We start from the raw sequence: 10,581 nt of genomic DNA, 5'->3' as shown, positions 1-10,581 counted from the left end.
AGTCATATATTTGCCAGACACACATTGTCTCAAGATAGCATGTTTGTGCACACAAAAATGCTCTGTCACCTCTGTCCACTGAGTGCCAGAGGTGCTCCAGAGCATCTGCTGAAGCCTATGTCAATTTCAATGATGATCCCTTGGTGTCATTTGGTAATAATATCAAGGCAGTGGTACCCAGATAACACGGCATTTGTATTACATCAATAATACACAAAAAATACGTGCCCAAATACATATGTATAAGATGGAATACGATCGTATTACATCGGTATATTTCACGTAGAAGTGGTTCAAAAGTCCCTATGGATGTATGTATTCGTGCGTATTACAAATTGGAAATCTGAATACCCATACATTAATTATACATATGTATACAAAGGAATACAATCGTATTACGTCTGTATATTTCACGTAAAAGTGGCTCAAAAGTCCCTCAGGATGTATGTATACATGCGTATTACAAATTGGAAATCTGAATATCCTTACATGTAATATACATATGTATCTGCAGGCCCTCGTACACGAATTATACATATTGATTTTCTGACCCACATCCACTTAATATCAATATGGATCAAACGGATGAATAAATATAAGGAAACCAGAACATACAGATAATAAAACATTTATTCAAAGAGAAAAATAAAATAATACACAAAAATAACAAGTGTGGCCATGAATATTGCTAACAAGCATTAAGGACCAGCAAACAGTAGGTGAAACTTAGTTTAAAAAAATGGCACAAAGATAAATCAAATACAAACAATGGTTTGAGTTGGAAAATAGAAAAAAATGTTAGCACGGAACAAGCGTTGTAACCCATCCCTAGTAGAAAAAAGTGTGTTCATTCAGTGTTCTTTTTATGTTCATTTAATGTTCAAATTGTGTTCCTTCTATGTTCACCGAATGTTCACTTTATGTTCTTTTTATGTGTTTTGTGACAGAAAGAACATAAAAAGAACACAAAATGAACACTCGTCTGTGAACATAAAAAGAACATAATTTGAACACAAAATGAACACTTTTTTGAACATCAAAAGAACACAAAATGAACATAAAAAGAACATTTTGTTGAACAACAAAGAAAAAGCTTTCACGGAAGTCCCATCATTACCATGAACACTTTCACATATTTGTGAATCAGATGTCAGTGTTTGGATGTATTTCAAATCATTTTATTTCCAGCTTTTTTTATTAGAAACGAACTTATTAGTAGAGGCCAAATGCTCAGGCCTTATCCCTGTTTAGTATGCAATAAAGTACATATTGAGAGTGTTTTCAGGTGTTCCTTGATTGCATTCTCGGATCGTTCAATGTCCATTTTTTGATGATATGCCTTCATTTTGGGATAATTTTCCCGGAAATTCATTATTTTAAATTTCTAGAAATATTATGGAAAACTGCTAAAAAATACAGTTTTGTGGATTTCAAGATGGCGAAATTCAAACTCATTTTATAGACAAAGTCTCCAAAATCATCTGTATTACTTGTTTTATGTAAAATAGCTACTTGTCATGACACATGAACTGCAGTTATCCACAATCACCTCCAAGGAATGAGAATTTTTATACTGGTTTATTTTAAAGAAAAACAAAGAAAAATGTTCATTTTGTGTTCAACATAGTGAACATAAAATGAACATATAAAAAAATGTTCAATTTGTGTTCACCATGGTGAACATAAAATGAACACAAAGTGAACATAAAATGAACGCATTAAAAAATGTTCATATTGTGTTCACCATGGTGAACATAAAATGAACTCAAAGGGAACACAAAATGAACATAAAGAAATATGTTCATTTTGTGTTCAACATAGTGAACATAAAATGAACATAAATTGAACATCAAAAGAACACACCAAGAAATTGGTGAACATAAAAGAACACCAAAAGAACATCAAAAGAACACTTGAACACTGAATGAACATATAAAGAACACCAAAAGAACACAATTTTTTCTACTAGGGATTGCACAAGAAGAAACCTGAATTCAGGAAACCAACTCTGCACAATTAACCACTTTCTGAAAGGAGAAAAGAAGAAGTCAAGTTTAAAAGTCATGCAAAAATATATCTTTTTGTAAGATCTGAATAGGAGCTCAAGGCCTTTCAATTTTTTTTTTTTCAATTCATATAGGCAGTCAGTATTCTGTGAAGTCTGTAATTTTAGTACTAATTCTGTATTCTGAATGCAAATGAAAGTTTGGCTTCTCTGCTAGATTCCAGACATAAGTTTTAAATTTTTTCATTTACCAATTATGTCGAGGTCCCAGCTAGCACAGATTTGACCTTGTCCTTTGAGAAATCATATATTTTGGGGATATGCTTTCATTTTACAAAATTAATAGCCTTTCTCTTAAGAAGAATGAGAAATATGAGAAAAGACAATATGACTACTTTTAAATATAAATTAACTAGGAAAACGTGAATCCATTGGTATGCTTATTTAGTACATGATACTAATATATTAGTACCATGATTTAGTAGCGGATGACTCACACAGAAAAAATATAAACTTGTGATATCAAATTTTCAAACAAATAAATTTCATACATAACCGATAATTTCAGGCTTAACTTTAAGAAACCTCTCCATTATGGTAAAAAAAAATTTCCCTCAAAGCTTACCTCGGTATTAACAATTCCACCTGGTCTTCTGGCTTTGCTTCGTCGTCTTTTCCGTAATCCATTCTCCTCTTGTCCAGGCCAAGCTATTTACATCGTCGCCTGCTGGGTAAGCGCGAAAGAGCATGAAAAGAAAATTACAATTACCTAATTAATTTGGCCCGTCGCACCTTTTTCTTACATATAATGACAAACTTTCGCATGAAAATTACGTATTTATCTTGTGTTAATAATAATGACGAAATGCACCTTGATTGACTGCATTTCAAGATGAAAGAAATATTACATTTTGCTTTAAGGGAACCGATATTACACGATCAATACTTCTTGTTCGTTAAATAATTAGAAGTAGAGGGCAAAACCGCTCGGAACCTCGAGGAATCTATTAGTGACAAGGCTACGCTGATAAGTCTACGGTCAAAGATGTTATGACTAAAGCATAGGATAACTAGGAATGCAAGAACTACAATACAGTAGGTTGTGGTAATAAACAGCGATAAAACAACTTACACGTGAACGAAAGCGAAGCACGGAATTACTATACGACGCATAATCTATTAATTTATACGTACAAGATTGACATTACTATGTTTTACCATATAACTTCAATAGAGACCAGTCTCCTCGATACATAACTCAACAAAAAAGGAAAACAATAGCCAAACATAAACAAAATAATTACCTCTATTGGCGCAATGTGGTCAACACATTGCGCCAATAGTTGTATCCAAATATACTCAAATAACATAATTAATGTAGTCTATGTAGGCGTACAATACAATAAAAGATAAATCATACCTTACCTTAATAATCCAGTGACAGGAAACTGCTGGAGCTGGTTTGCACGAATCGCAATAACGTGTGGGATTGAAGCACATTTCCAGCAAAACATAGCTTCGGGTTGAGCACACCATCCACACGCACCGGTTATCAAGGATTAAAACACTATGTCAATTCTTCCAATAAGTATAATAATACAAACAAATATAAAATTAACTATACATCAGTAGCTAGTTCATAACGGATTTCCTTTTGTTTATTAGCGTAGATGCCGGAGTTCCTCCTACAGCACGTTCTCGTAGTCTCGAACGAAATGCCGAGGCCGAGGTTTACTGTCAACGAGATTATAACTGTATCACTCCCACTCACTTCCCTAGCGACAGTGAGCCGCGGAATTGAGAATTTAATTTTTTGTCTAAACAGTTACATTAAAATATTGTTTAAAAAATCAAACTTCGCTTTTACTTTTGATCTGTGCTAGTACTATGTTTTGTATTTTTCATGTATTGTGAACCATTTTTCCATGTGTATATTTCGCGGATAGAAACTGAATTTTACATATGTAATACGTCTGTATTTCGCGTGCATTTACAAATTAACATAAATAGCCGCCATATTTACTACCCTTGCTCACATCGACCAGTATATGATTTATTTTTAAGCTTTCTGGGTATAAATTCGAATGGATGAATGATCATTAAAATAGGGAAATCTGGCGTTTGCTGTGAACATATTATTTCTGGAAAAAATGTTTATGAACGTTTCGCAAGACGCCACGAAAATCTACCTCCCAAGTATTACAGGAAATATACATAATGTATATTATGTGTATTTTTGACCACATTTACATATGTATTTCCTCTGTATTCATACATTTGTAAAAGTGGTACGTGTTACACGATAAATACATTTGTATTTTTGTGTATTTTTGACCACATTTACATAAGTATCCAAATTTCAAAATACACAAAAAATACAAATGTATTTATCGTGTAACAAGTGCCACTTTTACATATGTATGAATACAAAGGAAATACATTCAATAATACATATGTACTACAGATGTAATACATAACAAAAATATATATGTATGTGACCCATGAAAATACAATATATATACATATGTATATCCAAATGTGTGTTGTTGGGGTACATAGAGAAGGGGAGATTCGTAAACCCTTGATAAATTATATTGTCCTGCTTCTTCCTATTTTCCCTGGATTAATGCAATAGACTGTTGGGTGCAGGGATCTGTATGTTCACCTCTATTGGCCTATGAGCAAAATGGTTTTCCACCATAAAAAAGTACCACCTTGTGGTGCACATCTGAAGTAACAGCCAATCAACTATTGAATTAGTTTCAGGAGGGCAAGTCGGTAACTTGGGGCGCCTCGTTTGGGAGAGAGAGTTGTCGCCCAAAATTGTCTCCCCACCCAAGTCCGTAACTCGGTAGAGAGAACTGTTTCTCCCGTTCGGATGGGAGAAAACTCGCTCCGATGGGTAGTATGAAAAATTTCTAAGGCGAATCTGATATTGGAGCTTGATTTATCGAAAAATTAACCGTGTGCAATTTAAAAATGTTTTTAATTTTATGTCATACTCATCCATGCAAATATTTTCTAAATTAAATGCATAATAACCTCATTATGACTTACTAAAGTCGGGACTACTTTTTTGACCGCGCGCAGTGATTCCTCGCTTGCAAGCGGCTGCTAGGCTAAATCCAAGTGCCGGTATATTTTGCTTGTCACCATGTAAATTCTTCATTTCGTATCAATTACAACCTCACTAAAGTTGAAAATTAAGAGTATATTTCTAATGTGAATACAGCTTTTGCTCGCTGCTTGCAGATTTGTGCAAACATCTTTTGTGCCAAAATTGTGTTATTGTCAATGTGACAACTCCCGTAAATCTTCTGCTGATAATCACAGTGCCAGTGGTTGCAATGTACAAAAATATCGGCTAAGAGTTGTAATTATCAGTGCTCCATCGTGATTGAATTGTAAGCAGTGTTATTACCATATCGATTAATGTCTGACAGCAATGTAAACATTGTCAGTGGCGTGTTCACCTCCGTTGTTCATCGTATAGGTACATTGACATTTCACGATCAAGCTATCAAGATCAAAGCTGTGTGTGAAGTTTCTTTTTCTAGTATATTAACGAATAATAGTCAGAAAAGTCACCTATTCCTCTTTCGTGGGCTAATTTCTGGCTTTAAATCAGTGAATTAATAGTTGTTTTATCATAACGAGCTTAGTGATTGTAAGTTGTTCGTGATGAATAAAAGAGTGGAAGTGATTTCCAGTTTTTTTATATTTTATTTGCCTATGTCTCACTTTATATTTACGGTGTGTGCTAGTACTTAGTTTGTGGATATTCATTTATTATTGAAGTACATTTATAGCTTCTGTATGTGTTGACAGCGGAACCGATTCGCGATCTCATGTTGTGTGCACACGGTTATGCTGAGCAGTCGTATTCGTGAAACCAATGAAATGGTGAAACTCTATTACATTGTCGTGGAATAAGTTCTTTTAACAATAAGGGCATGTCTTGTGTTTCATTAACTATCTGTTGCTTTTCATAGGTAACTGTTTAGAAGTTATTTTCCATTATTTAAAGTGCTTTTCTTGCGCTCTCTGAATTAGCATTAGCTTTCTAAACCCCGCTACTTACACGAAAAGAATTCAGAGCTACAGATAATTGTTATTTCATAGGATTGCGGTGTTTTTGTCTGCTATTGAGGGTGATGGATTTTCAGCAGGAAGAGAATCGGACCATCGAAGGACGGATAGGACAACCTTCTCCGCTAATGCGGCCGGAAATCTTCCTCCCTCGCCTCAAACGGTTTATTAATATCCCGCAACAATTTCTCACTGGTGTTAATTGCCCCACTTCTCTTAAATGCACCTCATATACGAGCAATAATATTCTATGGTTTGAAAGAAATCGCGCCATATTGAGAAAATACAACAAAACACTGTCGAGATACGCACTTTCTCCATGGGAGAAAGAGATACGTCGGGCTCTTAAGGGGGACGTAACTGAAGCGCCCGTCTGGGGCGCCAAAGGCGCTTGAGGGGGCTTACGGACTTGGGTCGAGAGACTAGTACTCTCCCAGGCGACAAATAGTCTCCTTTCTCCGGCGGGGCGCCCTAGAGACTTGGGGCGGGCGACAACTCTCGCGCAGGCGCTTCACGAATCTCCTTTCTCCCATTTTCGGGAGAGAACAGTTACAGACTTGCCCTCCAGGAGGGCAAGTCGGTAACTTGGGGCGCCTCGTTTGGGAGAGAGAGTTGTCGCCCAAAATTGTCTCCCCACCCAAGTCCGTAACTCGGTAGAGAGAACTGTTTCTCCCGTTCGGATGGGAGAAAACTCGCTCCGATGAGTTGTATGAAAAATTTCTAAGGCGAATCTGATATTGGAGCTTGATTTATCGAAAAATTAACCGTGTGCAATTTAAAATGTTTTTAATTTTATGTCAAACTCATCCATGCAAATATTTTCTAAATTGAATGCATAATAACCTCATTATGACTTACTAAAGTCGGGACTACATTTTTGACCGCGCGCAGTGATTCCTCGCTTGCAAGCGGCTGCAAGGCTAAATCCAAGTGCCGGTAAATTTTGCTTGTCACCATGTAAATTCTTCATTTCGTATCAATTACAACCTCACCAAAGTTGAAAATTAAGAGTATATTTCTAATGTGAATACAGCTTTTGCTCGCTGCTTGCAGATTTGTGCAAACATCTTTTGTGCCAAAATTGTGTTATTGTCAATGTGACAACTGCCGTAAATCTTCTGCTGATAATCACAGTGCCAGTGGTTGCAATGTACAAAAATATCGGCTAAGAGTTGTAATTATCAGTGCTCCATCGTGATTGAATTGTAAGCAGTGTTATTACCATATCGATTAATGTCTGACAGCAATGTAAACATTGCCAGTGGCGTGTTCACCTCCGTTGTTCATCGTATAGGTACATTGACATTTCACGATCAAGCTATCAAGATCAAAGCTGTGTGTGAAGTTTCTTTTTCTAGTATATTAACGAATAATAGTCAGAAAAGTCACCTATTCCTCTTTCGTGGGCTAATTTCTGGCTTTAAATCAGTGAATTAATAGTTGTTTTTATCATAACGAGCTTAGTGATTGTAAGTTGTGCGTGATGAATAAAAGAGTGGAAGTGATATCCAGTTTTTTTATATTTTATTTGCCTATGTCTCACTTTATATTTACGGTGTGTGCTAGTACTTAGTTTGTGGATATTCATTTATTATTGAAGTACATTTATAGCTTCTGTATGTGTTGACAGCGGAACCGATTCGCGATCTCATGTTGTGTGCACACGGTTTTGCTGAGCAGTCGTATTCGTGAAACCAATGAAATGGTGAAACTCTGTTACATTGTCGTGGAATAAGTTCTTTTAACAATAAGGGCATGTCTTGTGTTTCATTAACTATCTGTTGCTTTTCATAGGTAACTAGTGATGGGGAAAAACTTTCCGTAATCGATTAATCGTATCATATGATAAAATTCAAGCATAATCGATTCAGGGAAAAAATCGGGCCGAAATAATCGATTACGCAGAGAATCGGTGAATAATCGAATCCAGCGCACGATTCTTGAGACGATTATGCACCGATTATCATCATACGATTATGGGGCGATTCTTTGGGCAAAATAATCGTGTGCTGAAGGTTAGGCGCTCCCGATTCTTTTGTCCATTATCGTCAACAATGACGCTGCGATTCTGTGGGTGAGGAGAACTCACCCACCCACAGAATCGCAATAATGGACAAAATAATCGGAAGCGCCTAACCTTCAGCACACGATTATTTTGCCCAAAGAATCGCCCCATAATCGTATGATGATAATCGGTGCATAATCGTCTCAAGAATCGTGCGCTGGATTCGATTATTCACCGATTCTTTGCGTAAGCTAGGAAGATTGTTATTCTGTCCTGAAGCGATCGCTACCGTGCGCTACCGATTATTTGAGTGTGAAGCGATTATTTTTGTGGCGTGGTAGAATAATCGTCTCGTAGGAACGCTAAAGACCTAAAGATATCGGCGCGCACCGTCTCATTTGTATTGAGTGAAAAATAAAATGCAAAGAATCGGTTTTATTGTCGTATTTTGAGATTGTGCGGATGCTGTAATGGTGGTATTTTGAAGGTGGGTGTCATGATGCGTGTCGAATAATTTAGTTCGTTTTTTAACTTGTAATATTAAGTTATTTTATCCCTGACATACTTAGATCCGGATGATGAGTGGTAGCAATGCCTTCTTAAGCTTACGAAGGCATTAAGCTTAAGAAGGCATTGGTGGTAGTAATAAAGTAGCTAAGTTTTTGTCTTGTTCTTGACGGTGATATCGTCAATAGGTTTTTCATGCCATTATAGTACATGACTAGGAGATTGTTTTTCTTTACTCTCACTCAAATTTTTGTGGAAGTACTTCCACAAGTGACTCTTTACTGGTGCCATATCACTTTCATTTCTGAGCTTACACCGAACAAAGGATTTTAGTGACTTATGGGTGAATCGGCTTCGGATGAGGTGTCTGGGCTCTTCCACTTACGAGGTGTTATACATTTATTTACGATTGATTATTAGGTAAGAGTTGCCCAATTAGCTTTATTACTTATTGGCGGTGAAAAAAAATTGTTCGCCCTTGACCAATTAGGCCCTGTATTCCATATGATCGCTTCTTATTCCCGCCGATTATATTCAAATAATCGATTATGCAAAATAATCGGATGTCCATAATCGATTCAATAATCGCAATAATCGAAAGCAAATAATCGATTTTTACGTATAATCGATTATTTTTGCCCATCTCTATAGGTAACTGTTTAGAAGTTATTTTCCATTATTTAAAGTGCTTTTCTTGCGCTCTCTGAATTAGCATTAGCTTTCTAAACCCCGCTACTTACACGAAAAGAATTCAGAGCTACAGATAATTGTTATTTCATAGGATTGCGGTGTTTTTGTCTGCTATTGAGGGTGATGGATTTTCAGCAGGAAGAGAATCGGACCATCGAAGGACGGATAGGACAACCTTCTCCGCTAATGCGGCCGGAAATCTTCCTCCCTCGCCTCAAACGGTTTATTAATATCCCGCAACAATTTCTCATTGGTGTTAATTGCCCCACTTCTCTTAAATGCACCTCATATACGAGCAATAATATTCTATGGTTTGAAAGAAAACGCGCCATATTGAGAAAATACAACAAAACACTGTCGAGATACGCACTTTCTCCATGGGAGAAAGAGATACGTCGGGCTCTTAAGGGGGACGTAACTGAAGCGCCCGTCTGGGGCGCCAAAGGCGCTTGAGGGGGCTTACGGACTTGGGTCGGGAGACTAGTACTCTCCCAGGCGACAAATAGTCTCCTTTCTCCGGCGGGGCGCCCTAGAGACTTGGGGCGGGCGACAACTCTCGCGCAGGCGCTTCACGAATCTCCTTTCTCCCATTTTCGGGAGAGAACAGAGTTACAGACTTGCCCTCCAGGACCTATTATTTATTCTACCCAAGCAAATTCCAAGTGAAAATGGCCACAGATAAGCATTAATTGTGCAATGATTGTGTTATCACCAGTCAAGTGCTCAAAATGGTGGCCAAATGAGTGATGTGGTCTGAATGGACATCCCCATTTTCTATTAACTGAAGAGGTTTATGTCACTTCTTATCGCAATTCCCATTCATAAAATTTGAATTTTTTACTCTCACTTCAAATTATAACTATTTTGTTTTCTTTAGCACAATCACGGGTATCTTCACCAAGAGAATTAAATGTCGTATATTCTCAGGTGAGCACATTCAAAAATCATTGTCATATGCCTGTGTTGAAATAAAACTTCTTTGCAAAACTCTAATGCAGATTATAACACTATAATTCCCACTTCTATAATCAAACAGGAGTTCTATAAATAATTTTGGGCACAATGAGGAAAAATTCAATGAATAAGCATATTCCCTGCCCAGCTGCAATCGAACTACTATTACACATTTCCCAAGCATTTTATGTAACAGTAGAGCAAGACATCAAACTGTGGCTCGTCAAATAGCATTTGAATCGATGTGAGACACCCTACAGTGGTGCATGGCTGGCATTGTATGTATTAATTTTCAGAAGCATATTTTTGAACATGTAATTAAACCTGACCA

The sequence above is a fragment of the Ischnura elegans genome, chromosome 5 (genome assembly GCF_921293095.1).
Source record: "Ischnura elegans chromosome 5, ioIscEleg1.1, whole genome shotgun sequence".
In the NCBI taxonomy this organism is placed as follows: Eukaryota; Metazoa; Arthropoda; class Insecta; order Odonata; family Coenagrionidae; genus Ischnura; species Ischnura elegans.
This window is presented reverse-complemented; position numbering follows the sequence as displayed.